Source organism: Palaemon carinicauda, unplaced genomic scaffold, assembly GCF_036898095.1.
Source record: "Palaemon carinicauda isolate YSFRI2023 unplaced genomic scaffold, ASM3689809v2 scaffold141, whole genome shotgun sequence".
In the NCBI taxonomy this organism is placed as follows: Eukaryota; Metazoa; Arthropoda; class Malacostraca; order Decapoda; family Palaemonidae; genus Palaemon; species Palaemon carinicauda.
In genome coordinates, this window is record NW_027168938.1 from 172,310 (window position 1) to 200,000 (window position 27,691).

Genomic DNA, 27,691 nt, shown 5'->3' on the forward strand with positions numbered 1-27,691 from the left:
TAGTGTTATCGAGTGGGTTTCGGTCCACCTCAGAGTCTCTACTGCAAGATGGGATAGCTGTTGCGAAAAAGTGACTCCCTGCTTGTTGATATAAGCCAGTACCGTGGTGCTGTCGCTCATCACCACCACGGAGTGACCCGCCAGGGACCGTTGGAACTGCTGAAGAGCCAGAAAGACGGCCTTCAATTCTAGCAGGTTGATGTGTAGGCACTTTTCTGATTCTGACCAAAGGCCTGAGGCCCTCTGGTTCAGAACGTGCGCCCCCCACCCTTCTTTTGACGCGTCTGAAAACAGAGTCAATTCCGGGGGGAGGACAAGAAGACTCACTCCCTTCCGCAGGTTCTCGTCGGCCAGCCACCACCGCAAGTCCGTCTGTTCCAGAGACCCCATTGGGATCAGAATGTCCGGGGAATCGGATCCTTGATTCCACCGGGACTTGAGCCGCCATTGAAGGGATCTCATCCTGAGGCGGCTGTTTGGAACCAGACAGGCCAGGGAGGATAGGTGGCCTAAGAGACGCAACCACGATTGGGCGGGGAGTTCTTTTCGCCTGAGGAAAGGCTCCGCCACCCTCCTCTGCCTTGCTATCCGGTCGTCTGATGGAAAGGCTTTGTGGAGATTGGTGTCTATTAGCATGCCTAGATAAACCAGTCGTTGGGACGGCTGCAGAGAGGACTTCTCGAGGTTTACCACGATCCCCAGATCCTGGCAAAGATCCAGAAGCCCGTCTCGGTGCCGAAAAAGGGTCGACTCCGAGTCTGCTAGGATCAGCCAATCGTCTAGGTAACGAAGGAGACGAATGCCGTTCCTGTGCGCCCAAGATGAAATCAGGGTGAACACTCTGGTGAACACCTGAGGAGCTGTGGAGAGACCGAAACACAGCACCTTGAACTGGTAGATCTTGTTGTCTAGGCAGAATCTCAGGTACTTCCTGGAAGACGGATGGATTGGGATCTGGAAGTACGCGTCCTTTAGATCCAGTGTACACATGAAGTCTTGTGGTCTCACCGCAAGTCTGACAGTGTCTGCTGTCTCCATGCTGAACCGGGTTTGTTTGACAAACCTGTTCAGAGCTGAGAGATCGATGACGGGTCTCCAGCCTCCAGTAGCCTTCTTTACAAGAAAGAGTCGACTGAAGAAGCCTGGGGAGCCGTCCACGACCTCCTGGAGAGCACCCTTCTCGAACATGGTCTCGACTTCGGCCTGAAGGGCCAGCCCCTTTGCCGATCCCATGGCATAGGAGCTCAACGACACTGGATTCGCTGTCAGGGGAGGTTGAGATGACGTGAACGGGACGCGATAACCTTGGCCGATCACTGAGACCGTCCAAGCATCGGCCCCGTGTTGCTGCCACCTGCGGACGCAACACTGAAGGCATCCCCCCACAGGTGGACACGCAGGGGGACTGCTACCCATAGGGCTTGCGGCCGCGGCCGCCACCCCTAGGAGTCTTGCCTCCCCTGGAGGACTTACCGCCCCTCTTGACCTTGGCTGGAAAGGGCTGGGGCTTAGACACCACTTTCTTAGCTGCCGGTGCCTGTTTGGGAGCCTTACGAGGCTGTTGCTGCTGTTGTGGCGGGGCTGGAGGCTTATAGGGCCGAGTTGTAAGGGCCCTGTGGAGGAGGGAGTCCGTGCTGGATTTCCTCCACCTCTCAACCGTTCGCTCCAAGTCTTGAGGCTCAAACAGGCTCTCCCCCAGAAGGGAAGCATGTCGGAGCCTACACACATCTACGGCGGGGACCTTCGGATGGAATCTCTCGGACACAGCATCGCGACGCTTCAACACCGAGTTGGCCCACAAGGTGGTAACCTGGTCCGCCAAAAACTCGATGGAGCGGGTGCCTTCCTATTGGTATCCTTGGACAAGTCCTCCGATCGCAATAGGATGCCCAGAGATCCTAGCCAGAAGTCCAGCCACGAAGTGGCCTGCATGGCACACTTAGCGACCTTCTCGTGGTTAAGGATCTCTGCCGCCGAGAACGACTCCTGCCGGGCAGAGAGTTTCTCCAGGGGAACTCCCTTCGCCAGCTCCTCCACAGAGTGATGGAGAGGAAGAGCGAGGTTGTGCTCACCCAGGATCTCGAAATACCTCCTCTGCTGAAGGCGAGGAGGAGGGATAAGCTTGTTCCCGGCAGTGGAACGACTGGAGGAGGCAAGAAGTGCGAGCTGAGCGTTGGCCCTAGCTCTGGCACTCTTCAGCCCCCGAGACCAGGGCAGAGCTGCACTGGTCTTAGGGGCCTTCCGAACGTCAAACACTTCATCCAGAATCGTGTCTTTGCCTTCACGGGGGGCGATGACTGGATCCGTAAGTCTGTTAAGTGTCCTTATCAGGCTTAGGACCTGCCAGAAGGCATGTTCGGACTCTTGCTGTTCTCCTCCCTGCGGGCTGGCATCTAAGTCTCCTGCCCCAGGAATCTCTTCCTGGGGTGATACGTGGACATTCCCCTGGGTAGTCGTGGGTTCCTGACGAATCCTTGCAGAGGATTTAGGGACGGTCTTGGAATCCTTGGGTTCCCTCCTGGGAGGGATACAGGATCCCAACAACGAGGTTCGAGGGACCCCTTCCTCACGAGACGATTCTCCTGCCTGAAGCGAAGTCTCCCCCCCTGGTGTCGAGGGGAAGACTACCGCCCCACTGGACTCACCTGAGGACGGAAAGGCCTCGTCCACGGGAGAAGGAGAGAGTACTCGTGCAGGAGAAGGGACCTTCGAGACCGACCTCTTGGGAACCAACTTCGCCCTAGGGGAAGTCACCACGAAGTCCACTCCTCTCTTTCTCTTCAGCGTAGGAGAGACAGCCGCTGGTTTGTTACCCTGGCCGGCGAGTGCTGGTTTCATAACCCTCACTAACGCCCGTGCCAGCAGACCAAACCAAGTCTGCTGCTCCAAGGACACAGAGTCCGAAATCCTCGCTAAAGAGAAAGGGATCGGGCGATCCTTTGGAGTGGACACGACGGTACCTGCCTGAAAAGAAGGTGGGAAGAATGCTGTACTGACCTGTCTTCGTCCTGCACTACCAACCTGTCCTTGGATGGAGGTGATCCCGAGTGCCGTCTAGGAGCACGCGTCCCTGCTGCTACCACCGGCTGTGGAATTCGCCGCAAACGATGGTCGCGCGAGGGCGAATGGTCGCGCGGGAGTGCGGGCAAGCGATCGTGCGGGCGAGCGATCGTGCGGGCAAGCGATCGTGCGGGCAAGCGATCGTGCGGGCGAGCGATCGTGCGGGCGCGCAGGTGGATGATCGCGCGGGCGCGCAGGCGAGTGGTCGCGCGGGCGCGCAGGCGAGTGGGCGCGAGGGTGGGCAGGTAAATGAACACGTGTCCGAGGCGACGAACGCAAGCGTTGGCGCGACGGCGAGGGATCGTGCTGCCGCGTAGGTGAGGAAGATCGCTGGCGATGTAGATCCACAGGCGATCGATGACGAGCTGGTGAGTGCAGTCGCTCAAGTTGGTGATGGCGCGATGTGGTATGTCGACGCACTGGTGTGCGATGGTGAGCAGCATGCGTAGGTGAATGACCGCGTAATGGTAAGCGATGGCGAGCAGCATGCGCAGGTGAATGATCGCGTGATATGGTGCGATGGTGACCAGCATCCGCAGGAGGGCGATCGTTCAGGGTTGTGCGATGAGGAGCAGCATGCGTAAGCGGGCGATCGTTCAGGGTCGTGCGATGGCGAGCAGCATGCGCAGGTGAATGATCGCGTGATGGGGTGCGATGGTGATCAGCATCCGCAGGAGGGCAATCGTTCAGGGTTGTGCGATGAGGAGCAGCATGCGTAAGCGGGGGATCGTGCGATGGCGAGCAGCATGCGCTGGAGGGCGATCGTGCAATGGCGAGCGGCATGTGCAGGCGGGCGATCGCGCGATGGCGAGCTAGAAGCTGGCGAACCATGTTCCTTCAGGAGCGTTGGCGAACATCGGCGCGCTAGTTGTCGCTGTTGAATAGGCGATACTAAGATCGCCTGTGCGCGCTGGCAAGCAGGTGAACGCTGGCGAGGAGGTAATCGCTGGCGCGTAGGTGATCGCTGGCGAGCAGAAGGCCGACGCGTGTCCTGTGAGAGGACAGGTGGTGCGGCGCGTTCACGAGCAGGAACGGGAAGATCATCACTGGATAAGGCATTATCATTATCAATAACCTCCCCCGGAGGAGGAGGGGGAACCGCCTCGCTATGGGAGGCGATGCCCTCTCCCCCCACCGAAGGTAGGGAAACAGAACAAGGGCCTGCGCTCCCACTCGGACGACTCTCCTTAGGAGGCGGCCGAGGGGGAGCTTCGGAGGAGGTTTGGGCGGCGGAAGAAGAGTCCCGAGAACCTTCCTCCTTCAAGGCTAACCCCGGAGGAGAACGGTCTCTCTTGGACTTCTTCTTACGCCGACGGCCAAACCTCTCCCACTGGGAGACAGACCACTCCCTGCACTCACGGCACATGTTATCCTGGTCACACCGTCGGCCCCGACATTGAGGGCAGAGGGTGTGTGGATCCGTATTAACGTCCGACATGAAAGTCCCACAAGGACGGCCGGCAACTCCAGGGCATGTACGTATAGTAAAGAAAAAGAAAAAAAAAAAAAACTGAAGGTCAACTTCCAACCAACACACACGCTGAAAAGAAAAAGCAGAAAATTAAAGGCTGTCACGAAGGCGATGAGCAGACACGTCTGATCACCGCCGAGCCAAAAGTGAAGTGAAGCAAGTCACCGGTGTGTGGAGGGGGGAGGGGTAGCAAGCTACCCTTCCCCACCCCCCGCTAACTAGCGCGGGGGTAATTAACCCTCGTTTAAAACTATTGGCTCGTCATTTCAGCTGCGCTAAAAGTAATACCCTTTGTAAATAGCGTGGTTTGTATTTCGGTTACGGAACAAATTAATATTAATAAAAGAGAAATCATACACTTTGCCTTAAACATTCATTAGCATGTCTTAATTATACACATGAACTTGTCACCAAGAGTTTCAAAGTTGAACCTAATCATCAAAATTTCTACGAGCAAGAATCCACCCCAGTATACATTTATATCAGCTTCATCAGCAGGAGAAGGGAGGGATTGTGGACTGTTTTCTAGTTCTTCTTATGGTACTCCTTGAATTCTCACAGGAAATCAATAAATAGCTCTTTCCAGGGATCAATGAATGAACTGACTCTGGTCTTTATATAACATAAAACTATAATACGATTCATAAAAATAATTTACCTTTCAAAAAGCCATTATAAAAGTTTTATCCTTTTAATTTCCCAATTACAAAAATATATCCCGAGAGGTTGCGGATATACCTTCAACCCTTGTCTAAGATCTAAGAAAAGACCCTTATTATTATTACTACTACTAGCTAAGCTAAAACCCTAGTTGGAAAAGCAGGATGATATAAGCCCTGGGGTTCAACAGGGGAAAAATAGCTAAGTGAGGATAGGAAACAAGGAAATAAATAAACTATAAATGAGGTCATGAATACTTAAAATAAAATATCTCAAGATCAGTGTCATCAAAATAGATCTTTCATATATAAGCTATTAAAACTTAAAAAAATAAGAGGAAGAGAAATAAGATAAAATAAAGTTCCCGAGAGTACCCTCAAGCAAGAGAATATAACAGCAAGAAGGCTTGGACTACTATAAAGAAACTGAACACTGAACAGAACACTTGAACAAGAGTAACTGCCGTGACACCCAACAGAGCAGCAAACCAGCTACTACTCAACATAAACCACCCAACAAAGAACGAGTATACCTCAAGAAAGCGAAGTATGAAATGGACCACATCAGGTGAGAAAGGGATTAACAAATTCTCCAGCTTGAGGGTACACTCGGGCACACTATTCTATCTAATTTCTCTTCCTCTTATTTTGTTAAAGTATTTGTAGTTTAAATAGGAATTATTTATTTAAATGCTGTTACGGTCCTTAAAATATTTCATTTTTCCTTGTTTCCTTTCCTCGCTTGGCTATTTTCCCTGTTGGGGCCCCCAGGCTTAAAGCATTCTGCTTTTCCAACTAGGGTTGTAGCTTAGCAATTAATAATAATACAGTATTCTGAAACTAATACCACTTCCCTCTCGCACATTTGATATAATATTACAGCAGTGAACGTCATGCAAACATTCGATAACACTACAGTACATCATGATACATACAGATCTAATAATGTATGTCTAAATACCAACGTAAAAAAAGAAAGCATTAGAATTCACGAAGAATTAACTGTGTTATGAAGTGAACAGCGAATCGATTACCTAGCCACAAATTTGAATTACTTACAGGGTTGTTGTGACATCACAGCAGGAACATAATGACCGAGCTGTTGTAAGAATTGTAAATTGATGATTTGTTCACTAACCAAACAAACAACCTAAGAATGAAAGAGCAGCAGCTATGAATACGAATAGTATCAGTGTTGATGTAGTAGCATGTGCCCTGGGACACTGCCACATGCATTAATGATAATCAACCAATCAATTGTCTTAATGTGGTAGCCATTTTCATTATTGATAATCTTCTTGCTTAAAAAGGAAAGTGTTATCATATTAGAATAACTCTATTTAGCCTTTTGGAACCGTCAATTCCTAGTGATTGCCAGCCTGGGTTTCAAGTCCCACTCAAACTTGACAGTTTCTTGTAGTGTCTGCAACCTCACCATCCTTGTGAGCTATGGATGGGGGGGTTTGAGGGAGCCTAAAGGTTTACCTTGTGAGTTATCACCCGCCATTCCCTGGCCCTGCCTGGTCCTAGCTTGGGAGGAGAGGGGGCTTGGAACGCTGATCACATTCATATATGGTCAGTTTCTATGGCATTGTCACTGACCATTGCCTCTGCCACTGATAAGTAGCCTTTAGAACTTTAATTGTTTTTAATCAAGACCCCATGATAAATACAGGACTGTCAGATAATTTCTAACAGTATTCAACTGGTCTGGTAAAAATAAATGTTCCTGTTAAGACAAATAATTTGACATTTATCATATATACACACAACTAGTAAATTTAACATTGGGGACACGGATGTGTCATGTAAAAATATTTAGATTTTCCAGTCTCTTATTCACAGTAAACCTTTAATACATGAAACATTTTTTTGAAACATTTACTACAGTTTAAGCCGACATAATTTGAGCTCACTTTGATAGAGTTCTGATCTGTGATTTCAACGCCTTACTGTTGTTACAAGCATCAAATTCCGAAGCATGCCAGTAGTGTTCAAATATCTGATCTAAAGTGTTCATTTGGTGATTGATTGATTTAAAGTTTTCAGGCATCCTGACATCTAAGGTCATTGACGCCGGTCATTTGGTGAACTATTTGCATTCAAGAACACTATGATTTTTAACTAGTTGAAATTACTCTATTCTAATATTGATAGTTATAAAATGCACAGGCAAAAAGTAAGGCAATAAGGTCATTTAACCCTTTTACCCACAAAGGACGAACTGGTACGTTTCACAAAACTCATCCCTTTACCCCCATGGATGTACCAGTACGTCCTTGCAAAAAAATGCTATTTTTTTTTAGCATATTTTTGATAATTTTTTGAGAAACTTAAGGCATTTTACAAGAGAATGAGACCAACCTGACCTCTCTATGACAAAAATTAAGGCTGTTAGAGCAATTTAAAAAAAATATACTGCAAAATGTGCTTGAAAAAAAATAACTCCTGGGGGTTAAGGGTTGGAAATTTCCAAATAGCCTGGGGGTAAAAGGGTTAATGGAAAAAACAACAGAAAAAAATAGGATTCTTTTGGACAAAAGAAATTGGAAGAAACTAAATAATGTTGAATTTAAATTTGACTTAAGTTTTTTGTACCTCATTTAGGGTTTATGATTGATTGATTGATGGAGGAGGAGGAGGAGGAGGAGGAGGAGGAGGAGGAGGAGGAGGAGGAGGAGGAGAGAGAGAGAGAGAGAGAGAGAGAGAGAGAGAGAGAGAGAGAGAGAGAGAGAGAGAGAGAGAGAGATAATTTTCCATGATCAGACCTCTAACCCAGGTACTATAGTCCATTTCTTTTAGCGAGGCATATTTGCACCGACTCGCGGCGGTGCCCTTTTAGCTCGTTAAAGTTTCCTGATCGCTGATTGGTTAGAATTATCTTGTTCAACCAATCAGCGATCAGGAAACTTTACCGAGCTAAAAGGGCACCGTTGCGAGTCGGTGCAAATATGCATCGCTAAAAGAAATGGACTATAGCTTCCTCCTTTGTTACTTTTTAAAAGGGGCATTTTTTTTAAATTAAATAAAAAATAATCCTCGTCTCTTACCTTGGAATTGATTATTGTACAGTAATCCTGGAGAACTTGGTTTTTGCATTTAAGTCTTGCGGTTTCTTGGTGCGTTCTCTATAACTATAGTGTACTTGCTGTTCAGTAGCTCGACTTACTTCAGCAAACTTTCATGATCTGAAAAATGTTATTTTTATTAATAAAATAAATTTTTGAATATACTTACCCGGTGATTATATAAGCTGCAGCTCTGCTGCCTGACAGAAAAACTCTACGTTCAAAATACGCCAGCGATCGCTATGCAGGTAGGGGGTGTACATCAACAGCGCCATCTGTCGAGCAGGTACTCAGTACTCAATGTAAACACAGAACTCAATTTTCTCCTCGGTCCACTGTGTCTCTATTGGGGAGGAAGGGAGGGTCCTTTAATATATAATCACCGGGTAAGTATATTCAAAAATTTATTTTATTAATAAAAATAACATTTTTCAATATTAAACTTAGCCGGTGATTATATAAACTGATTCACACCCAGGGGGGTGGGTAGAGACCAGCATTACTTGTTTACATTATTATGAGCTAAGTATTTTGTATTTCATTTTAGCAGTTATTCAAAATAACAAACATAAAATAAATAAGTACCTGGTAAGGAAGTCGACTTGAACAATTACTCTGCCTTTTTTAAGTACGTCTTCCTTACTGAGCCTCGCGATCCTCTTAGGATGCTGAGCGACTCCTAGGAGCTGAAGTATCAAGGGTTGCCACCCATACTAAAGGACCTCATCAAAACCTCTAATCTAGGCGCTTCTCAAGAAAAGAATTTGACCACCCGCCAAATCAACCAGGATGCGAAAGGCTTCTTAGCCTTCCGGACAACCCAAAAAACAACAATAAAAAACATTTCAAGAGAAAGATTAAAAAAGGTTATGGAATTAGGGGAATGTAGTGGTTGAGCCCTCACCCACTACTGCACTCGCTGCTACGAATGGTCCCAGGGTGTAGCAGTTCTCGTAAAGAGACTGGACATCTTTAAGATAAAAAGACGCGAACACTGATTTGCTTCTCCAATAGGTTGCGTCCATTATACTCTGCAGAGATCTATTTTGTTTAAAGGCCACTGAAGTTGCGACAGCTCTAACTTCATGTGTCCTTACCTTCAGCAAAGCATGGTCTTCCTCATTCAGATGGGAATGAGCTTCTCGTATCAACAGTCTGATATAATAGGAAACTGCATTCTTTGACATAGGTAAAGAAGGTTTCTTAATAGCACACCATAAAGCTTCTGACTGTCCTCGTAAAGGTTTAGTTCGTCTTAAATAGAACTTAAAAGCTCTAACAGGGCATAAGATTCTTTTTAGTTCATTTCCAACCAAATTTGAAAGGCTTGGAATATCGAACGATTTCGGCCAAGGACGAGAAGGTAGCTCGTTTTTGGCTAGAAAACCAAGCTGTAAAGAACATGTAGCCGTTTCAGATGAAAATCCGATGTTCCTGCTGAAGGCGTGTATCTCACTGACTCTTTTAGCTGTTGCTAAGCAAACGAGGAAAAGAGTCTTTAAAGTGAGATCTTTAAAGGAGGCTGATTGTAGTGGCTCGAACCTTTCTGACATAAGGAATTTTAGTACCACGTCTAAATTCCAATCCGGTGTAGCCAAACGACGCTCCTTCGAGGTCTCAAAAGACTTAAGGAGGTCCTGTAGATCTTTGTTGTTAGAAAGATCTAAGCCTCTGTGACGGAAGACTGCTGCCAACATGCTTCTGTAACCTTTGATCGTGGGAGCTGAAAGAGATCTTTCCTTCCTCAGGTATAATAGGAAGTCAGCTATTTGGGTTACAGAGGTACTGGTTGAGGATACTGATACCGACTTGCACCAGTTTCGGAAGACTTCCCACTTCGACTGGTAGACTCTAAGAGTGGATGTCCTCCTTGCTCTAGCAATCGCCCTGGCTGCCTCCTTCGAAAAGCCTCTAGCTCTCGAGAGTCTTTCGATAGTCTGAAGGCAGTCAGACGAAGAGCGTGGAGGCCTGGGTGTACCTTCTTTACGTGTGGCTGACGTAGAAGGTCCACTCTTATGAGGAAGAGTTCTGGGAACGTCCACCAGCCATTGAAGTACCTCGGTGAACCATTCTCTCGCGGGCCAGAGGGGAGCAACTAACGTCAACCTTGTCCCTTCGTGAGAGGCGAACTTCTGCAGTACCTTGTTGACAATCTTGAACGGGGGGAATGCATAAAGGTCTAGATGGGACCAATCCAGTAGAAAGGCATCTATATGAACTGCTGCTGGGTCCGGGATTGGCGAGCAATAAATTGGGAGCCTCTTGGTCATCGAGGTTGCAAAGAGATCTATGGTAGGTTGGCCCCATGTGGCCCATAGTCTCTTGCACACATCCTTGTGTAGGGTCCATTCTGTTGGGATGATTTGACCCTTCCGACTGAGGCAATCCGCCATGACATTCATGTTGTCTTGAATGAACCTCGTTACTAGAGAAAGGTTTAGATCTCTTGACCAGGTGAGGAGGTCCCTTGCGATCTCGTACAACGTCATAGAATGGGTCCCTCCTTGCTTGGAGATGTACGCCAAGGCCGTGGTGTTGTCTGAGTTCACCTCCACCACCTTGCCTAGAAGGAGGGACTTGAAGCTTTTCAAGGCCAGATGAACTGCCAGTAGCTCCTTGCAGTTGATATGTAACGTTCTTTGATTCGAGTTCCAAGTTCCCGAGCATTCCCGACCGTCTAATGTCGCACCCCAGCCCATGTCCGATGCGTCCGAGAAGAGAACGTGGTTGGGGGTCTGAACAGCCAGGGGCAGACCCTCTCTGAGGTTGATGTTGTCCTTCCACCAAGTCAGTGATGACTTCATCTTCTCGGAAATGGGGATCGAGACCGCTTCTAGCGTCTTGTCCTTTTTCCAGTGAACAGCTAGGTGAAATTGAAGGGGACGGAGGTGCAGTCTCCCTAACGAAATGAACTGTTCCAGGGATGAAAGCGTCCCTATCAGACTCATCCACTGTCTGACTGAACATCGGTCCTTCTGTAGCATGTTCTGGATGCATCCTTGGGCTTGACTTGTTCTGGGGGCCGACGGAAAAGCCCGAAAAGCTTGACTGTGAATCTCCATCCCTAAGTACACTATAGTTTGGGATGGGACCAGTTGGGACTTTTCCATATTGACCAGGAGACCCAATTCCTTGGTCAGATCTAGAGTCCACTTTAGATTCTCCAGACAGCGACGACTGTAAGAAGCTCTTAGAAGCCAGTCGTCCAAATAGAGGGAGGCTCTGATGTCCGCTAAATGCAGGAATTTGGCAATATTCCTCATCAGTTTCGTAAAGACAAGAGGAGCCGTGCTTAGGCCAAAGCACAGGGCTTGAAATTGGTAGACAACCTTTTTGTTAACGAACCTCAGAAAAGGTTGGGAATCTGGGTGGATGGGGACGTGAAAGTAAGCGTCCCTTAGGTCTAAAGAGACCATCCAGTCTTCCTTCCTGACCGCTGCTAGAACAGACTTTGTGGTCTCCATGGCGAACGTCTGCTTTGTGACAAAGACATTCAGCGCACTGACGTCTAGCACCGGCCTCCACCCTCCTGTCTTCTTTACCACTAAGAAGAGACGGTTGTAGAAGCCCGGGGATTGATGGTCCCGGACTTTGACTACCGCTCCCTTTTCTAGTAAGAGAGACACCTCTTGCTTCAAAGCTAGTCTCTTGTCCTATTCTCTGTACCTGGAAGAGAGATCGATGGGAGACGTTGCTAGAGGGGGTTTGCATACAAACGGGATCTTGTACCCTTCTCTGAGCAACTTCACAGATTGTGCATCTGCGCCCCTTTTCTCCCAGGTCTGCCAGAAGTTCTTGAGTCTGGCTCCCACTGCTGTCTGAAGAAGGTGGCAGTCAGACTCTGCCCTTAAAGGACTTGGTACCTTTCTTCTTATTCCCACGTCTCCCTTCGGCACGAGCACCTCCTCTGCTGGAGGCTCTGCCACGAAAGGGCGGAATGAATCTGGACGCTGGAGTGTCCAACCTGGGTCTAGACAAGGTAGGCAAAGGGGTGGCTTTGCGGGCAGAGGACGCAACCAGGTCATGCGTGTCTTTTTGAATCAAGGAGGCAGCAATCTCCTTTATCAACTCCTCTGGGAAAAGGCACTTTGAGAGAGGAGCAAACATAAGTTCCGATCTCTGACACTGTGTTACTCCAGCTGACAAGAAGGAGCAAAGGTTTTCCCGTTTCTTGAGGACCCCGGAAACGAACGAAGCCGCAAGCTCACTGGAACCGTTCCGTATGGCCTTGTCCATGCAGGACATAATGAGCATGGAAGTTTCCTTGTCAGAAGGGGAGATCTTCCTGCTCAACGCTCCCAAACACCAATCCAAAAAGTTAAAAACCTCGAAGGCTCTGAACACTCCTTTCAACAGATGGTCTAAGTCTGAAGGAGACCAACAAATCTTGGAGCGTCTCATGGCTAGCCTGCGGGGAGAGTCTACTAGACTTGAGAAGTCGCCCTGGGCAGAGGCAGGAACTCCCAAGCCGAGAACTTCTCCCGTGGCATACCAGACGCTCGATCTGGAAGAGAGTCTCGCAGGGGGAAACGTGAATGCTGTCTTCCCAAGGTGCTTTTTGGACTGCATCCATTCTCCCAACACTCGTAAAGCTCTCTTAGACGAGCGGGCGAGGACGAGCTTAAAGGCAGGCGCGGATGACTGCGTGCCTAAAGCGAACTCAGATGGAGGAGAGCGTGGGGCCGCAGAAACAAACTGATCAGGATACATCTCCCTGAACAGTGCAAGAACTTTCCTAAAGTCCAAGGAGGGTTGCGTGGTCTTGGGTTCGTCGATGTCCGTATGCGGGTCGTCAATGTGTGCAGCGTCGTCATCATCAGAGAGTCCATCATCTGAATACTGAGGAGGAAGCGGCAAAGGAGTAGGAATTGGCTGGTCAGCTGAGTCCGGCAGCACGGGTGCATGCGTGACTGAACCGGACGCAACGTCATGGAACTGTTGCCCAGTCTGTGAGCTGGCAACAACCATAGCAGCGCGGGGGCGCAAAGCGTCTACTCCAGACTGTCTAGTCTGCTGTGGGCGAGTAGTGGTAACCACACTGGGTAGCGGAGGTTGACGCACCGCGTCAAAACAAAACAACTTAGGTTGTTGTTGTAACTCGCGAACGTCAACGGAAGGTTCCGTGCGTCGCTGAACGTCAACATGCGGCTGGCAGGGTACACTGGAACGCATGGGTGGCGGGACTCTCACAGATGGAGTGCGGGAGAAGGTAGCCTCAGCGTCCACTGGACGCACAACCGTGGGTGGTTGTAGGCTAGCGGTTGGTGCAGCGTCAACCTTCTCCGCACGAAAGTCCTGCATTAATGACGTTAACTGTGTCTGCATGGAATGCAGCAAAGACCACTTAGGGTCTACAGTAGCAGGTGCGGCAACAGACGGTGTTACTGCCTGATGCGGTACCGCTTTGCCTCTCTTAGGAGGTGTGCAGTCATCGGAAGACTGCAGCGAGTCCGAACTGACCCAGTGGCTACAACTGGGCCGTTGGACTTGCGCGGAAGGGACCGATTTGCGTTTAAGAGGCCGCGAGACCTTGGTCCATGGTTTCTTTCGAGAAACATCTTCCGCAGACGAGGAATAAATGGGCTCTCTCGTCTTCGTGTGGGTGGGGCGATATTGGTTAGATACGTCCGAAACCACGGAGGGAACGTCTGTTCGCTGATTAAAGCCTCTCGAACCCTTTGGTCGTACGACATTGCTTCTCCCCTGGGCTTGGGAGCTTGCAAGAGGTCCCGGACTGGGAGGACGACAGGCACGAACAGACGAACCCTCAAGCGCAACACTATCTACAACACTTTCCACAACACTACCACTCACTTTGTCACTACCCACTGCACTCTTACACTTCAACTCCTTGACGTCTGCCATGAGTTGGTTACGGTCACTCGCCAATGACTCGACTCGATCACCCAGAGCCTGGATGGCACGCATCATATCTGCCATCGAAGGTTGTTGAGTGCTAGAAGGGGGATCAGGAGCAACCACTACAGGGGAAGGAATAGGTTGTGGGGCATGAGGAGAGGAAAAATCAACGGAGCGAGATGAACTTCTCCTGACTCTATCTCTCTCTAGCCTACATGTGTATTTCTGGAATTCGATGAAATCGAATTCCGAAAGCCCAACGCATTCCTCACATCGATCTTCCAATTGACAGGTCTTATCCCGACAATTGGAACAAACGGTGTGAGGATCGATAGAGGCCTTCGGAAGACGCCTTGAACAGTCCCTAGCATTACATTTCCTGAATTTAGGGACTTGAGAAGGGTCAGCCATCTTGAATTAGTCAAAGGGGAATTCAAAATCTATCCAAAGTCGTCAACAAATAATCCAAAATCAATAAAAGAATGCAAGGATGTATTGAAGATAACGTCTGCAAAGCGAAAGCTAATAACTAGAAATGTGTACTTCACCAAAATATGTGAAAACCAATCCAGTAAGCAACAGCGAATTTAGTAGGTCTTGCCGGTGGCACGACAGAGAGAAAATTGAGTTCTGTGTTTACATTGAGTACTGAGTACCTGCTCGACAGATGGCGCTGTTGATGTACACCCCCTACCTGCATAGCGATCGCTGGCGTATTTTGAACGTAGAGTTTTTCTGTCGGGCAGCAGAGCTGCAGCTTATATAATCACCGGCTAAGTTTAATATTGAAAATAATTTAATTCATGGATAAGCATGTCATGAAATACTTCTGGAAACAAGTAAAATCTATTGAATTGAAAAAAAGAAAGCAATGATAAGGAAAAAAAAGTCAGTGCAGTAAGCCAGTCTTTGTACATAAGTTTTCCAATGACTAACACTGGAAGGTTATTCGCCAATAATAAGATTATACATTAAAAGCATTGATGGCCACTCATAGGACTGCTAACACAGAACTCGTGTAACATATGTGTCAAATTTGTCAAATATCCCCAGAATACAGTCATCATCATCTCCTCCTCGCCTATTGATGCAAAGGGCCTCAGTTAGATTTCGCCAATCATCTCTATTTTGACATTTTAAATCAATACTTACCCATTCATCATCTCCCACTTCATGCTTCATAGTCCTCAGCCATGTAGGCCTGGGTCTTCCCACTTTTCTAGTGCCTTGTGGAGCCCACTTGAAAGTTAAGTGAACTAATTTCTCTTGGGGAGTGCCCGAATATTAATTTGGAAGCCATCATTTTAGAACTTGCTTTCCTGTAATTATCAAAAACAAATCTTCTATTATTTCTATGCACTAAAACATCTAAAAATGTTATTTTCATTAGTAAAATAAATTTTTGAATATACTTACCCGATGATCATGTAGCTGTCAACTCTGTTGCCCGACAGAAATCTACGGTCGGGATACGCCAGCGATCGCTATACAGGTGGGGGTGTACACAACAGCGCCATCTGTGAGTAGGTACTCAAGTACTTCTTGTCAACAAGACCTCAATTTTCTCCTCGGTCCACTGGTTCTCTATGGGGAGGAAGGGCGGGTCCTTAAATTCATGATCATCGGGTAAGTATATTCAAAAATTTATTTTACTAATGAAAATAACATTTTTCAATATTAATCTTACCCGATGATCATGTAGCTGATTCACACCCAGGGTGGTGGGTGGAGACCAGCATACATGTTAACAAAGAAGCTAAGTATGCCGAATCTTATTTTAGCCGTTATTCAAAATAACAAACATAAAATAAATAAGTACCTGGTAAGGAAGTCGACTTGAACCATTACTCTGCCTTTTTAAGTACGTCTTCCTTACTGAGCCTAGCGATCCTCTTAGGATGCTGAGCGACTCCTAGGTGCTGAAGTATGAAGGGCTGCAACCCATACTAAAGGACCTCATCACAACCTCTAATCTAGGCGCTTCTCAAGAAAGAATTTGACCACCCGCCAAATCAACCAGGATGCGGAAGGCTTCTTAGCCTTCCGGACAACCCAGAAATATTTCAAGAGAAAGATTAAAAAGGTTCTGGAATTAGGGAATTGTAGTGGTGGAGCCCCCACCACTACTGCACTCGTTGCTACGAATGGTCCCAGAGTGTAGCAGTTCTCGTAAAGAGACTGGACATTCTTAAGATAAAAGACGCGAACACTGATTAGCTTTTCCAAAAGGTTGCGTCGAAAATATTTTGCAGAGATCTATTTTATTAAAAGGTCACGGAAGTTGTGATAGCTCTAACTTCGTGTGTCCTTACCTTCAGCCAAGCTTGGTCTTCCTCATTCAGAAGGGAATGAGCTTCTCGTATTAACAGTCTGAAAATAATAGGATAAAGAATTCTCTGACAAAGGCAAAGATGAATTCTTAACTGAACACCATAAAGCTTCAGACGGGCCTCGTAAAGGTTTTTAAAATAGAACTTAAGAGCTCTTACAGGACATAATACTCTTTCTAGTTCATTTCCAACCATACGATAAGTTTGGAATAACGAACGATATTGGTCAAGGCCGAGAAGGCAGCTCGTGTTTGGCTAGAAAACCAAGATGTAGAACATGTAGCCGTTTCGGATGAAAATCCGATGTCCTTGCTGAAGGCATGAATCTCACTGACTCTTTTAGCTGTGGTTAAGCATATCAGGAAAAGAGTCTTAAAGGTGAGATCTTTCAGGGAGGCTGATTGAAGTGGTTCGAACCTGTCTAACATAAGGAATCTTAGAACCACGTCTAAATTCCAACCAGGTGTAACCAAACGACGCTCCTTCGTGGTCTCAAAAGACTTAAGGAGGTCCTGTAGATCTTTATTGTTGAAAAGATCTAAGCCTCTGTGACGTTAGACTGATGCCAACATGCTTCTGTAACCCTTGAAAGTGGGAGCTGAAAGAGATCGCTCTTTCCTCAGATATAAGAGGAAGTCAGCTATATGAGTTACAGAGGTACTGGTCGAGGATACGGATACTGACTTGTACCAGTTTAGGAAGATTTCCCACTTCGATTGGTAGACTCTAAGGGTGGATGCTCTCCTTGCTCTAACAATCACTCTGGTTGCCTCCTTCGAAAAACCTCTAGTTCTCGAGAGTCTTTCGGTACTCTGAAGGCAGTGAGACGAAGAGCGTGGAGGCCTTGGAGTACCTTCTTACGCGTGGCAGACGTAGCAGGTCCACCCTTAGGGGAAGAGTTCTGGGAACGTCTACTAGCCATCGAAGTACCTCGGTAAGTTATTCTCTCGCGGGCCAGAGGGAAGCAACTAGTGTCAACTTTGTCCCATCGTGAGAGGCGAACTTCTGCAGTACCTTGTTGACAATCTAGAACGGAGGGAATGCATATAGATCTAGATGAGACTAATCTAGTAGAAAGGCATCTAAAAGAACCACTGCTGGGTCCGGGATAGGTGAGCAAAGTATTGAGAGCCTCTTGGACATCGAGGTTGCGAAGAGATCTATGTTTGGCTGGCCCCAGGTGACCCAAAGTCTCTTGCATACATCTCTGTGGAGGGTCCAATATGTTGGAATTATTGTCCCTTCCTACTGAGACAAACTGCTAAGACATTCAAGTTGCCTTGGAAGAAATTGTTACTAGTGAAAAGTCTAGACCTGTTGAACAGGAGAGGAGGTCACTAGCGAACTCGTACCATGTCAGAGAGTAGGTCCCTCCTTGCTAGGAGATGAACATCAAAGCAGGGAGTTGTCCGTGTTGACCTCCATTACTTTGTCTTGAAGGAGAGACCTGAAGCTTTTCCAGGTCAGACGTACTGCCAGAAGCTTCTTGCAGTTAAAATGCATTGTCCTTTGACTCGAGTTCCATAATCCCGAGCATTCCCTACCGCCTAAGGTCGCACCCCAGCCTACGTCCGATGCGTCTGAGAAGAGAACGTGGTTGGGAGTCTGAACAGTCAGGGGAAGACCCTATAAAAGGTTGATAAAGTCCTTTCCTCAGGTTAGACCAGACTTATCTTCCGGAAACCGGGATCGAGACCGCTTCTAGCATCTTGTCCTTTTCCAGTGAAGAGCTAGATGAAACCGAAGAGGACGGAGGTGTAGTCTTCCAAGTGACACCAATTGAACCACGGATGACAGTGTCCTAACCAGACTCATCCACAGCCTGACAGGGCCGTATTCCTTCTTCAGCATCTTTTGGATGGATAGCAGGGCTGGGGATTGATCTTCTTGTTCAGCCATGTTCTCATCAGAGGGTTCCTCATCCGAAACTGATGAGGAAACGGCAACGGAGTGGGCAACGTCTGACTCGCTGAATCCGGTCGCACTGGTGGATGCGTGACGGAGCCGGACACAAGATCATGGTACTGCTGCACAGTCTGTGAACTGTCAACCATGGGGATGCGAGGAAGTACAGCGACAACCCGAAACTGTCTAGACTGTCTGGGTAGTACAGACAACCCCTTATCGGGTTGCTGAGGTTGCCGCACTGCGTCACAACAAGTCACCTCTGCTGGTTGTTGAACGTCTTCCCAGTGACACACTGAACGTCCACAACCACCTCCGAGAGTAGCTAAACGTCAACGTGCGACTGGCAACCCACACTGGGTCGCACCGGTGGAGGAACCATCTCAACTGGCGGACGTGAGTAGGATACCTCAGCGTCAACAGGGCGTACAACCAACCGGTAGGAAGGTCGTTGGCAAGAAGGTTCTTCTCCGTAAAAAATCCTCTATCAAGGACTAAGCTTGGACTGCATGTCTTGCAACAAAGCCCAAGGTCTATGGGAGCAGGTGTGGCAACAGACGGGGTTAGCGACTGAAGCGGAACCATTTACCCTCCCTGGAAGCATGTTATGCTTAAATTAAAGTCCATAGGAGGCTAAGCAGCTTAAGGCTCCTCTCCAAATGACAGAGTCCTCAAGGGAATATCAGAAGGAGGGAGAACAGCACTTTCTCATCTACAGGAACCATATCCGAGAAAAGCTAGGTTCTCTCAGTGAGGGTTTCACTGGTGCAAAAGCAGCAGACCAGAAGGCAACGTTATGAAACTGTTTGACAGTCTGTGAACTGTCAAAAACTGAACTGTCAACCACAACAGGAGCGTGAGGACATACAGCACTGGTGTATAAGTAGCAGACCAGAAGGCAACGTCATGTAACTGTTTGACAGTCTGTGAGTTGGCAACAACCAAAGTTGTGTGGGGAAGCCTCAACTCCTGACTGACTAGTTAGCTGCGGGCGAGTGGCGGTAACCACAGTGTGTTGCGGAGGCTGACACACCGTGTCAAAACACGGCAGCTTGTGGTAGCTCACGCACGGCAACGGAGTGCTCTGTGTGTGGGAGTCATCATACATCTGGCAGGGTTGACTGTGCATGGGTGGAGGAGCTCTCACAACAAGAGTGTGAGAGCAGGAAGCCATGCTGGGCGCACAACCGTGGGAGGTGTAGGCCCACGGGTGCATCGTCAACCTTCTCCGCAGTCGGAGTGTGGGAGCTGGCAACAACAAAAGCAGAGTGCTGGTGCGTGGGAGGGGCTGCGGTGGGTTGCGGAGCATGCTGAATGGTATGCGGAGCATGCTGTATGGTATGCGGAGCATGCCGCATGGGTTGCTGAGAATGCCGCATAGAGCTGGAACCCGGCAGCTCTACAGCACCTTCCCACTGCTGATGCGGTAGCTCACGCATGTCAACGGAAGGTGCAGCAAGAACATGCGTCTGGCAGGGTGGACTGCGCATCGGAGGTGGAGCTCTCACAGGAGGAGTGTGGGAGCAGGCAGCCGCAGTATCTGCTGAGCGCACAACCTCGGCGGGTTGTAGGTTAACAGGTGCATTGTCAACCTTCCAGCACGATACTCCTGCATGAAGGAGCAAGCTGAGACTGTATAGTCTGCAGCATGGACCACTAGGGTCTATGAAAGACAACAACAAATGGAGCTACTGTCCGTTGTGACTGAGGGTCTAAAACAGCTGGTGCGGCAACAGACGGAGTTACTGCCTGTTGCGGTACCACCTTGCCTCTCTTGGGAGGTGTGCAGTTGTCGTACTGCAGCGAGTCCGAACTGACCCAGTGGCTACACCTAGGCCGTTGGACTTGCGCGGAAGGGACCGACTTGCACTTAAAAGCTGCAAGATTGGTCCTTGGTTTCTGCGAAAAACCTCTTCCGCAGACGAGGAATAAATGGGCTCTCTCGTCTTTGTGTGGGTGGGGTGATCACGTCGGCAACGTGTGTAGATACACCCGAAACCACGGAGGGAAACGTCTGTTCGTCGATCAAGACCTGTGGAACCCATAAGTCCTTCGACATTACTTCTCCCCTGGGCTTGGGAGCTTGTAAGAGGTATCGGACTAGGTGAACAACTGGCACTAACAGACGAACCCTCGGACGCAACACTGTAACACTTTGCGCATATCACTTTATCACTTTTGATTTTCTGTTTGCACTTATTTCACTGAACTCGAAACTTTAAGTGATTTGTACCTGAAACACGCAATCCTATCCTTCATTAAAAGGTAGTAATTGCGAAAACAGTTTTACAATGTAACAGAAAAACATAATGAAAGATAAAGAATTCAGTGGCTGGAAAAGAGACTAAACACTAGATCAAATAAACTACGTTTAAAATCTCTCACCGCATAAAGCCTGGGAACAAGAATAAAACTCTAGAAACGTTTTACCTTCTTCCCCTATAGCGACTAGGGAGAAGAGTAAAAAACGAGAACAACGTTTCCCGCTTGAACGAAACGTTTATTCTCCTCTCTCTCCCTCCGTCTCTATCTCTCTCTCTCTCTCTCTCTTGACTTAGAACCTGAGAGATGAGCCCAATTATATATCGTTAAAACATATTATTTGTTAAAGGAAAAAAAAAAAACTGAAAGGTTTCCCAAATAAAAAGTTCCTTTATTAGAATTAAAACCATTTAAGCTAAGAAAGAATGAACGAAACGCTAGAATCGGTTTACTCTTACTGCAACATGAAACCGTGAAATACTCTCTCTCTATCGTAACAATAGAGCGCATGTTGAACGTTCTGAACGTCAACAACTGCGGAGACTAAACTAAACGTTAGTTCATCTATGAAAACAGTACGAGACTATCAAAGAAATTCTTTCAAAAACATTAAAATAGCATAAATTCTTAACAGGAAATACGATATGACGGGCTCAATGTTAATTAACTTCGGTTCCAAGTAAGGACCGCCTACTATTAGGAAAGGTCGCATATAAACAAACATAAAAATTAAGTTTTATAAGTTTATAATAAATGGAAAGTTAATCGAAGAGGCCTATAAATGGCGGAGAGATATAAACTAAATCTATAACTTTGTTAAGCAAAATTACCAAAAACCTAAACACACTTCCGTCTAAGGGAAGGGTCGGTCATAAAAAGTGAAAGAGAGTCTATACTCTCTTCGACACCAACACTTCCGTCTAAGGGAAGGGTCGGCCATTTAAAAGTGAAAGAGAGTCCATACTCTCTTCGTCACCATAATTAAATCTATCCAAAACGAGTTCAAGTTTTGAAATGAAGATAAAACCCCTGCATAGCGAAAGCTCAAAACTGGAATAGTGTACTTCACCAAAAAGTTGTGAAAACAAATCCAGTTAGGGACGGCGTATTAGTAGGTCTTGCCGGTGGCACGACAGAGGAAAAATTGAGTTCTTGTTGACAAGAAGTACTTGAGTACCTACTCACAGATGGCGCTGTTGTGTACACCCCCACCTGTATAGCGATCGCTGGCGTATCCCGACCGTAGATTTCTGTCGGGCAACAGAGTTGACAGCTACATGATCATCGGGTAAGATTAATATTGAAAAATGGCAATTTACAATTATTCTCTTCTTCAATAGTGAATTTTATGGAGTATACTAAACTATTTAACTTTTCCCAAAAAAATATTTAGATTCTCATATGTAGGCCAAACACAAAAAATATCGTCAACATAACGAAACCAAAAAACTCCTTTAGGCAAAATCACTGGTAACAGTTTAACTTCAAAAAATTCCATGTAAAGGTTACTGAGTACTGGGGATAGGGGATTACCCATTGCCATTCCAAACTTTTGCAGGTAGTACTTTACATTGAAAATAAATTTACAGTCTTTAACAGATAATTTTATCAATTCACTGGTTGGAATAAGCATGATAACCCTGATTTTGTCAAGTAAACCTTTATAAGATCATGCTTATAGTGCATTAGGTTATGGTTTAAGTTTTTCCTTCTCTCCGGAAATACCCTGATTAGTAGACGATCGGTATTATTACTTTAAGTGTATATGTGAAACCATCTTGTCGTACTCATTTCTAAGGCCTGCCGTTCTTTACAGGCCGTTTTTGTCATCTTGTTTCTCAAAGAAAAGGCTTAATTGCATCTAAGATCTTATTTTTATTTTATGGGTAGTTGTACAGACCATATTCATATTGCAAGGTCCTCAGATGAATACAGAACTGAGTAAAGTTGCCTTTCCATGACGCACAAACTGCCGATCGGAAACACAAAATACAGACTATCCACCCTACGGATATAACTTATCTTTATCAGAAACTTTTCTTGTCCATAAAGCACAATTTCAGTTCCTTGAATATGCCAAATTACTGACTCTAACTATGTTCACTGACCTTTGACAAAAACTTGGTGCACGAGTCATAATAATCATGCTTCGATAGCTCCTTCTCGTTGTTCTGTTTTGGTTTGATGCATGCCCCTCCGCCCCCCCCCCCCCAGTGGCAACTACATTACAAGCTCTCTAGGCAAAAACTAATAAATATTAGAGGGGCACTCAGTAGAGCGCTTACCTCCGCTGTGGTAGCTTATTCCTCGACCTCGACCTTCATATGTATTAATTGACATGGACTTTCATACACTCAATTATGAGGCAAGTTTAAAGTCCCTGTGACCACGATGTGCACACTCAGTCGAGCGCTTACCTCCGCCGTGGTAGCTTATTCCTCGACCTTGACCCTTGACCTTCATATGTATTAATTGACAAGGACTTTCATACACTCAATTATGAGGCAAGTTTAAAGTCCCTGTGACCACAATGTCCAAACCTATGACTGATTACGTGAGTTGGACCTTTTGCTTGACTGTGACCTTGACCTTAGAAAATTTAATCCTTTCCAGCTTTTTACGTAACAAGTAATCCCTGCAAGTTTCATTACTCTACGATTAAAATTGTAGCCAGGGAACTGTTACCAAATAAACAAACAAACAGGGGATAAAACATAACCTCCTTCCAACTTGGTTGGCAGAGGTAAATAACTAATAAGGTGATATTCTGGTCAATATTTCAAGTTCTTATCAGCACCCTTAGGAATCAAAATCTAGAACTCCATGTACATACTATAGAGTATTAAGCCTACATTAGATACCTGTGTCCTCCAGGGTGACCAGACTTAGAAAACTGAAATAAGGGATACTTAAATTGGAGAGGTAGTTGAACAACATACACACACAACTTTTGTAAAGTTACACACGCAGAGACTTGGCTACATTCATTACATATATTGAGGCATCAGAATATTGCAATCAAGCATGTTTTGCAGTTTTAAAGGATATTATAATGAAAGCCTTTCCATAATCCTTATAAAAATATTTTTAAAAATTTCACTAAAATAAATATTTTTTCAGATCTTTAAAATACGGGACCCAAAGATGGTTGATATGGGACACGGGACAAATTTCATAAATATGGTACAATAACGTCTAATACGGGACGTCTGGTTACCCTGCGTTATCACGCAAGAGACAACGTTTGTATCGGGAATGACATTGCATGGGTCATATTCACAAAATTTGGCCTCTTTAGTCTAGCAATGAGAATTGAAGGTCATTTAAAACATTATTTGTTTTTTGCCAGGAATATATAAAAGGAATGAAATAACCGAGCTTCCACAACCCTACGAGGAAGACCTAAGTAAATAATGGGTTCATTTTTATTAAGTGAAACAAATTTAGAAAATACAAAATGAATATTATATCTGATGTAGAAAAAATGACAAAGCAGCATAAAAGAAAGAAAACTAAAAATAGTTAGATTATAGTACGAGCTATTGTAGAGGCTATGCCTCGTCCCTGAACCCGAAGAGAATGGAGAGCAAGAATGAAGGAAATAGGAGCAGGGATACAGCAGAAGACTTAAAAGTAGGGGCAGATAAGGAATGGGGGTAAATTTGCAGCTTCAACTATGGCTGGTTTTGGGATAAAGAAATAGCGTGGAATCCACAATAACAAGTAAAGTATAGGGAAGCAAAACCTATAATAACCTTAACCACCTAACCAATATAGGGTAATCCCAACTTATTTCCTGGGTAGGCTTTGCCCACCTATACCAAGTTAAACTTTGGTATTAGTCAAATTACCCTATTCAATTACCATATGACCACACTAAAGGTAAATACTAAAGGTAAAATTCATCAATAAACCATTTAGGTAATTGGCACAGGCTTAGGGTTGTGGTGGCCGATGGAGTAACGTCGCTGACTGGTGAATGCCAGACTGGGGTTTGCATCCCGCTCAAACTCGTTAGTTCCTTTGGTCGCTGCAACCTCACCATACTTGTGAGCTAAGGATGGGGGATTGGGGGGAGCCTATAGGTTTAATTGCTATGTCATCAGCAACTTTTGCCTGGCCCCCTTCGTCCTACCTTGGGCGCAGTTCATATGCATATATGGTCAGTCTTTAGTCTAGGACATTGTCACTGTCCCTTGCCTCTGCCATTCATGAGCGGCCTTTAAACCTTTACTGTCCATAACCTATTCAGAACCACACTTTGGAAACCTTAAGTAATGCTAATACCAAGTCTACAGTATACTGCTACTACAATACAAAAAATAAGTCACTAAGGTTATTTTAGATATGAAAACAACGTAGGTTGAATAAATCTACTTTAAAATAGTTTCTCCTACTTCATAAATATAATCGAGGCCATAGCATGAGCAGTTTAAATCTACGGTAGGGTTGGCAGACAGATGACAAGAGGCCTTATTGGCTAGTCGTTTTACGTGCTATTCATAAACCAAAGTAATTATCTATACACAGCCGAGTAATTTAATTTACAATGGCATTCTTCTGGGATAGAATCAGCTTATACCAGCCATCAGTAGAAACACAACAGCCAACTTGTTAAATATGACAATTGTAGACAATCCCGTACCAACTTACCAAGAGACTGATTCTCGATTAGTCTTGTCTTTGCCAGCAAATACCGAATAGTACGTCTTAGACAGTACACTGAGATGTTACTTTATTCTTTGGATGTTTAAAAACAATTAATTGCGTGAAAATACTTACAATAAACTAATTGTAGCAGGAGAGACACGGTTTTCATGAACGAAACTTGCCGTACAATATCACCACAAATTAGGTCACGTGACTTTGTTTACATTTTGTCAACGTTCCAACAGCCTTGCGAGCCACGAAGGGAACTGCATATTAAACCAAGGTCTATAGACCTTGTTTTAAACCATTTATCTATCATATACTTTCGTAAATCACAATGATATATTACAAATATCTTTAATATATCATATTTCATCCAATTAATATTAAATTTGTCGTTACAGCTTCAACATTATCCCTTCATTATGGCTTATAAAACGCTAGATTTCAGTTTTAAATAAATTGCATGGTCTTCAAATTGAATATAATTAATTACCAACGAATTTTCAGTAATGCAAAATGCTGTCTAGATGAAAATTTAAATTCACATTATTTCACAGCACGTAGTAGGTTGGCCAAGGTACCTGCCACCCGTCGAGATACTACCACTAGAGTGCTACTGGGACTTTGACTAACCAGATTATTATTATTATTATTATTATTATTATTATTGGCTAAGCTACAACCCTAGTTGGAAAAGCAGGATGCTATAAGCCCTGGGGCTCCATCAGGAAAAAAATAGCCCAGTGAGGAAAGGAAATAAATAAACTAAAAGAGAAGTAATGAACAATTGAAATAAAATATATCAAGAACAGTAACATTAGAACAGATATTTCTTGTATAACTAAAAATTTAAGAAAAAAAAAGAGGAAAAGAAATAAGATAGAATAGTGTGCCCGAGTGTACCCTCAAGCAAGAGAACTCTAATCCAAGACGGGGTCCCCTTGCTTGAAGGTACACTTAAGCACACTATTCTATTTATTTCATTATTTCCTTTCCTCACTGGGCTATTTTTTTCCTATTGGAGCCCATATATGCCTTATAACATCCAACTAGGGTTGTAGCTTAGCTAATAATAATAATAATAATAATAATAATAATAATAATAATAATAATAGTAGTAGTAGTAGTACGAGACAAATATATTAGAATAAGTAAATTATTTTTATTTGGAGTAATATATTCAATTCTTAATATATATATATATATATATATATATATATATATATATATATATGTGTGTGTGTGTGTGTGTGTATATATATATATATATATATATATATATATATATATATATATATATATGTGTGTGTGTGTGTGTGTGTGTGTATATATATATATATATATATATATATATATATATATATATATATATATATATATATAAATTGATAATAAAAAATAAATTAGAAGAGACTGCTGCCAAATTTTTTCTTGGCAAGAATCTTTCATTAAAAAAAAAAAAACATTAAAAAACTATTGTCTGAGCTTTAAAATTCTTCCATATAAAATATATATTTTATAAAATAATGGTACAAAATACAATTATATTTAAGAAATAGAGTGCATTAGATCCAATTAATGTTTTCTTTGACTGTAAAATTAGAAATCTTGAAAGGTTTTTAGCCATCTTGTTTGGTAACGTGGCAAAAAAGAATTTGGTGTTATGGCTTATAAAACATTAAAATACCATTTTAAAGGCAATGTTAAGTCTTTGAATTGAATACAGTTAATCATTAAAGGATATTCCATCTTAAGGGTAGCTATATATAGATGAAAACCTTAGAAATAGAGATTTATCATTAGCAGACGAATTTATTTAGGGAAACAAAACTAAATTAAGAAAACAATATCTTATAAATTGGCCCATTCTACCATGTAAATTTCAGCTTTCATTTTGATACTACTGTTCCTGTATTCTATTAAATGATTTATACATATTTATCATTCATTATAGGTTCGTAATCTCAAGAAATTCATGGACACGGCGATGGTATGGACACCTATTGGCAGTAGAAGTAACTATTTATGTAGACACATATTTGATACTATCTTGCAACTTTGTATATCCAAAGAAGGTATTCATTGCAAGACAAGCATTATTCTATCATTGCAATATAGGAAGAATATATTAGAAAATATAATTACTTTTATTTGGAGTTATAATATATCCAATTTTGAAGGCAAATACTGAGAAGAGAACTAAAATAGAAAATTTACTAGCCACTTCTAGCAACTCCAACCTTGCCTATATTATTCATTAAAAGAGCTATTGTTTAAGTTTTAAAATTCTTATAGATAAAATATAGTTTATGCACAGAACTAACATAAAATATATCTATATAAAGTTATAAATTCATTTTGATACGATTAAAGTCCTATTTGATTGTAAAATTAGAAATCTTGAAGATATTTTGCTCATTTCTT

At 44.6% G+C, this 27,691-nt stretch overlaps 1 long non-coding RNA gene across 2 annotated transcripts in view; it reads right to left on the minus strand.

Annotated features, from left to right (window-relative positions):
- The window catches only part of LOC137635565 (uncharacterized), a 67,956-nt gene that overhangs the window by 30,212 nt on the left and 10,053 nt on the right, over positions 1-27,691 (minus strand). Inside the window, exons 1-3 of one of the 2 annotated variants that reach the window (XR_011042722.1) lie at positions 25,268-25,372; positions 15,270-15,436; positions 8,241-8,378 (exon numbers count right to left, since the gene is read on the minus strand). This is a non-coding gene — a long non-coding RNA (uncharacterized lncRNA). Of the gene's footprint in view, positions 1-8,240; positions 8,379-15,269; positions 15,437-25,267; positions 25,373-27,691 lie in introns of those variants that run through there. The other variant, XR_011042721.1, reaches the window with a different exon arrangement.